The 6,285-nt window shown below is 36.9% G+C and overlaps 1 pseudogene; it reads left to right on the top strand.

Moving 5' to 3' along the window:
• Positions 1-2,729: 2,729 nt before the first annotated feature.
• Positions 2,730-3,172, top strand: LOC113187985 (fatty acid-binding protein 5 pseudogene; annotated as a pseudogene).
• Positions 3,173-6,285: the final 3,113 nt, after the last annotated feature.

Here is a 6,285-nt window from a genome sequence, read left to right as displayed (position 1 = left end):
GCATACTAATTCCTCTATAAATAATTTGATTTATTTGAATTTAAATTATGATATAGAGCAAAAGTACAGAACTGGCCTGGTGTTCTCACAACTTTTTGTTGTTGTTATCAGGTATCATCATTTCCTACACATACATTTTGTATATTTCTTTTACTAGTTAAGCTCTGGAAAAAGGGGACTTTATCAGTTTGGTTCATCTCTATCTCACCAGAACCTAGTGCAATACCCTAGCACATATTAGATACTCAATAAAACTTTGAAAAAAGAATAAATGAGCTATTTTTTCATTACTGTCTCCTTGGAATATAGGAATGCCCCATGCTAATACATAAAAATGCAGGCCTAGAGTGTGGACATAATGTAATCTACCCAATTAATTTTATTAAATAATTTATTTATTAAATAATTAATTATTAAATAAGTGAATGAGTGGCTTACTTCCTGGTTATGACAATGGTATAAAAAAGTTAGAATATTAGACTCTCAGGTGGAAGGACTCTTACAAACCATCTAGTCGAACTGCTTTTACAGTGTGTGCATTCCTTCTACAAATACTTCTTGAGAAAATCATCTGGCATACAACATGAATCAGATTCATTAGATCTAGGACAGAGTCCAAAATTCTGCATTACTAACAAAAGTATCAAGTGATTCAATGCCTGCTGAAGTTTGTGATTTATTTTTGCAACATCACTGCGAAGAACTCACCCAGCCTATATCTGGATTCTTCCCTTAACTAATAGTTCCTGTCTGAGACTGCTTCTAGATGACAATAAGTTAGAATTTTTTTTTTATATTGAACAACTTTTCCTTGCACAGGTCCTAATTTGATCCATTGAGACCATTCAAAACTTTTCAACACAGAATGTTGAAGGTTAACATACTTGAATACAGTCATCAATGTACTGAATGCAGTTTTCAGTGTTCCCTGTCTTTTCTTCTCAATGTTAAATATTAGAGACTGAATATATAAATGAATGATGGCCAGACCACATGATAGACTATGACTTGCAACTTCTGCAACAACTAGTTTGCAGCAATCATGCCAGAAAGGTCAGAACTTGGTCACTGACTGCCAGCTTCCCCAATTTTTGCTCCCACTTCCAACTCACAACCAACTGGAGAAGGCCACATAGAATCTCCAAACTAGTCACATAGAAAGCCCTGCTTCTAGTTATTCTGTTCTTAGCTTCTCCATGCCACTAGTCTCCAGTCACAGCAGACCTGAAGCCTCGTGGGCCACTTTTTTTTTTCCCCACTATAAAGTTTTCTCATTTCCCTTCCTGTCTTTGAGTCTGCCAAGTAGTGATCATGGGTAATTACCTTGGTGATATAGCAAACTCGAAATAAATAGCTTTTGCTTGTTCTCATCTGGGTTATCTTGCTTATCCAAAAAATACCTTTGTTTCTTTTGATTGATACTAGACATTTTTCTCCACTGCTCTATACTCTTTACCCAGTTGCCTGGAAAATATTACATATTTAAAATAAATTTCTTAAATTAATGAAAAAATTAATAACTATTGTAATATTTTCAGCCTCTTCAAAATCCTAGTGATTTGCCTTTGAACAAGTTTTTTTTTTATTTCCTACTTGGAATGTACCTCTCAAGACTTTAACATAACACCATAGGTATGTCTCTTCAGCTCAGACAGGGACTCACATCTGTTGTTTTAGGTATCATATACTTTCATTCAACTTGATAGAGGTCACAATAGTTTAGAATTTTGGAGGGGAAAGGAAAAAGTGATATCTACTATTACAGGGTGGGTTTATTCTTTTTTAAATATTTTTTTAAGTTGTAGACAGACACAATACCATTATTTATTTAGTTTTATGTGGATTGAACCTAGTGCCTCACATGTGCTAGGCAAGCACTCTAGCACTGAGTCAAAATCCCAGCCCACCAGGTGCCATCTTATCTAAATTTATTTATTCTTACCTAAATTTATCTTTCTTTTTCCATGCAAGCTCTGAGTAAGCCACTTATTCACTATCTTCTGCTTGTTTAGTTTCTTAAGGGGGATCCAAGGGCAGGGCTTTACAGTCATCCCTATTGAATTTCAGTTTCACAGTTTCAGGTTTTCAGCCTGGGTAACTGGTTCATTAACCACTGTATGAGATTCTGGGAAAATTGACAGGAAGCCAACGGCTATCTGTGCATAGAAAGGGACATTCAAGGAAGGCAGAAGAAAAGACTGATGAATACATGCAGGTATCTTAGAAAGGAGGAGTCCTGAACACAGACCTAGAACAGAGATTGGGCTATCTCAGGTGTCCTAAATGAGGTGATATCTGAGCTTATATTTGGAATCCTGCTTCCATCAGAGAATGTCTTTACTAAACCATCCAGTTTTGGGTCAGCTGCAGATTAGCTATTTTATATAGAGACATTCACAACATTTATATATTAAAGAAATAGGGATATATAAAATATATACTTTCATGTACTACATGTGTATATAAAAGCAATTAATAAAGTGCCATCAAGAATAAAATTGAGGACAGAGCCTTGTGACATTCTATTATCAAGCCCTTCATGGTGACAGTGATCCATTGATTACTCCCCTTTATTATTATCAGATACTAATCCATTTAAATAACTTTGCAACTTTTTCTTTCTTTCCTACAAAAATGAAAAGCCCTGTAAAATATGATGGTAAAACTCAAATACAACAGCAAACTGTCCACATTCCTGTTCTACTGACACAGCAGCACCAGCACCCACCATGGCCACCATTCAGCATCTGGAAGGAAGATGGCAGCTGGTGGACTATAAAGGCTTTGATGGCTACACGAATGAATTAAGAGAGGGACTTACTATGAGGAAAATGGGTGCAATGGCTAAGTCAGATTGTATCATCACTCTTGAAAACCAGAAATTCATATAGAAATGGAAAGCACCTTGAAAACAACATAGTTTGTTTTTTTTTTTTTTTTTTACCCTGGGAGAGAAGAAACTGTAGCTGATGGCATAAAAACTCAGATGTTTTGCAGCTTTGTAGACAGCACATTGGTTCAGCATCAGGAGTGGGATGGGAAGGAAAGTACAATTATAAGAAAATTGAAAGATGGGAAATTAGTGGTGAAATGTGTCATGAAAAATGTCACCTGTACTTGGTTCTATGAAAAATCAGACAAAATTTCTATCATCACTGTGGACAGGAATTAATTGCAAGAATGAAGAAGCTTAGTTCAATGAGCAAATCTCCCTACTGCTGCTGCTTTTTTTTTCATTGCTGTGTTCAATTATCTCTTTATCATAAACATTTTACATGCAACTTTCAAAGTGTTGGTGTAACTAGTATAATCCCTTCAGTTAGTAAATATTGAATGTATTTGTGGTTAAAAAAAAAATTCAAATACAACTCTTGTTTCCTTGAGGTACCAACATATTAATCCTATAAACTGGGACCCGTCTAGTGTGTGGAACTTAACTTGCTTAACATCTCTTAAGAACATGTGTCTGCTAAAGGATCAACCCCACCCCAGTTTATGATGCAACTCCTAAGCAGCTTATAAAATTCCTCTTGCAGGCTATAAAGCTGCTCTGTGAGTGCTCGACTCGCTGCTGCTCTCCTCTGAGAAACAGCCTTGTCGGTTTGCCTCATGCTACTGACAATAAATCTCTTGTGAGAGACTCTGGCGCGTGGTGTGGTCTTTGGACTTTGTGTGGACTCTGCGAGTGTCCTTTCACACTGCCCTTTCTCCATTGTATACTCCTTTGTTAAAAATCAGTTGGCTGAAAGTAATGCTTTGCTGTATTGTTTACTGATGTCTTAGCATCATCCTGTTCTATGTATACCTTGTTCAATCAACTACTATCTGCTGTGTGGACCTCTGGACTGCTCTGATGCTGAATGCCCTTAACTGTTCTGTCCACATCCTACCTGATAACAACAAGGACTTGGGGTTACTTCCCCCAACTTTACCCTCTTTAAGCAGGAAGCAGCTTGGAGATGTTATCACCCATTTTTCCACAGAAACCGGATGTAGAAATTGACAGTGGGATAATGTAACAGTGGTTCATTTTATGCTTTCAACATAGCCCTTGCTGCTCTGCTACTGCAACTTATTTTTTAAATGCACATGTTTCTTTCTCTTCTTCTCTCCTTGCTCTTTCCTAATCTCTCCTCCTCCCTAATCTTAGGGGGAAGCAGGATTACCTTTCTTCCTTATTTTAGGCAGATTCATCTGTCCATGAGTACACACCCCTACCATAAGAATGAAGTAATCCAGACTTTGGAATGGTACTAGAAGATCTCAGAAATGATTATCTCCCAAATTAACAAGTGAATTACAACTCCAACAGAGAACATGTAGAATGTAATCTTTGAATTACCTCTTTAAAAGCCCCCTGTTCCTGCTGATGGACAGATTCACAGCCTCTGGGACAGGAGTCCCCTCTGTTTCTCCTTTGCTAGCAAAGCAAAACAACTTTCTTCCTTTTCCTCAAAAAAAAAAAAAATCTGTTGGCTATAAATGTGTGGGGATATCTCTGGGCTCTCTGTTCTCTTCCACTGGTCTGTATGTTTTTATGCCAGTAATGCTGTTTTGATTACTCTTGTTTTGTAGTGTATTTTGAATTGAGTTGGTATATTGCTTCTTGATTTGTTTTTTATTGTTTTTGTTTTTGCTCAGCATTGTATTAGCTATTCAGGGTCTCACTGCAGTAAGAATGGCTATTTTCAAAGAGAAAATAAGAAGTGCTGGTGTAACAGGGGTTCACTTGATGTTTTGACTATATCCCTTGTGGCTTTGAAACTTAAATTTTTTTTCTTTTTCCCAATCTCCTTTTCCCTAAAATTTTCCTCCCTGATCTTTTTCTCTCTAATCTCATTTTCTCTGAATCACTTCTATAAAAGCCCCCTATATTCCTCCAGATGGGAAGAATCACAGCTTTGGGACAGGCCTCCCCTATGTTTCTCCCTTGCTAGCAAAGCAATAAACCTTCTTTTTCCTTTTTCTCAAAACTGTGTCTTCATTAATGGATTGGCAATGGGGACAAGCACTGAGCTTTCAGCAACACTGGCAAGGATATGAAGAAAGACAAACCCTTTTCAATGTTGCTGAAAATTTAGTAGAGTCATTATGGAGATCAGTATAGAGTTTTGTTTTGTTTTGTTTTTTAACCTGAAAACAGAATACCATATAATCCAGCAGTCCCATATACACAATGGAAATGAACTTGTTGAAAAGACACCTGAAATCCCATGTTTAATACTATTCACAATAGCAAGGGTATATAATCAACTAAATGTCTACCAGGAGATGAATGGATAAAGGAAATGTGGTTTATATACATAATAGAATTCTACTGAGCCACAAAAAGCATGAAATCCTGTTATTAGCTGCAACATGGGCGGACCTGGAGGACAGTGCAAAGCTAAATAAGTACAGAAATATAAGCAGTATGAATAGAGAGTCTATAGAATGGGAGCAAATTTTTAACATACATAGAGCACTAATCTCTAGGATATATACAGAACTCAAAAATCAAAGATTTCTTCTCACTCCAGTCAGAATGTCAGAGTACTAAGAATACAATGTCAGCTACTAAGAATACAAACAACAATAGGTGTTGGCGAGAATGTGGGGGAAAAGACACACTCATACATTGCTGGTGGGACTGCAAATTGTTGCAGCCAATCTGGAAAACAGTATGGAGATTCCTTGGAAAGCTTTGAATGGAACTACCATTTCACCCAGCTATTCCACCCCTCAGTTTATACCCAAAGGGCTTAAAAACAGCATACTACAGGGACACAACCACATCAATGTTTATAGCAGCACAATTCACAATAGCTAAATTGTGGAGCCAACTTAGATGCCCCTCTGTAGATGTATGGATAAAGAAAATGTGGAACATATACAAAATGGAATATTACTCAGCATAAAAGAGAATAAAATCATGACATTTGCAGGTAAATGCTAAGTGAAGTAAACCAATCCCAAAAAACCAAATGTCAAATGTTTTTTCTGATATAACGATGTGATTCATAATGGGGATGGGAGGGGAAGTATGGGAGGAATAGACAAACTTTAGATAGGGCAAAGGGGAGGGAGGGGAAGGGAGGGGGAATAGGGGTAGGAAAGACAGTGGAATGAGATAGACATCATTACCCTAGGTACATGTATGAAGACACGAGTGGTGTCCCTCTACTTTGTGTACAACCAGAGACATGATAAATTTTGCTCTATACATATAATATGAATTGAATTGCATTCTGCTGTCATATGTAACAAATTAGATTAAATAAAGTAAACAAAATTTAAAATAAGCAC

The sequence above is a fragment of the Urocitellus parryii genome, chromosome 4, assembly GCF_045843805.1.
Source record: "Urocitellus parryii isolate mUroPar1 chromosome 4, mUroPar1.hap1, whole genome shotgun sequence".
In the NCBI taxonomy this organism is placed as follows: domain Eukaryota; kingdom Metazoa; phylum Chordata; class Mammalia; order Rodentia; family Sciuridae; genus Urocitellus; species Urocitellus parryii.
Note: the sequence above shows the minus strand (reverse complement) of the source record. Positions and strands in the feature narration are given on the sequence as shown.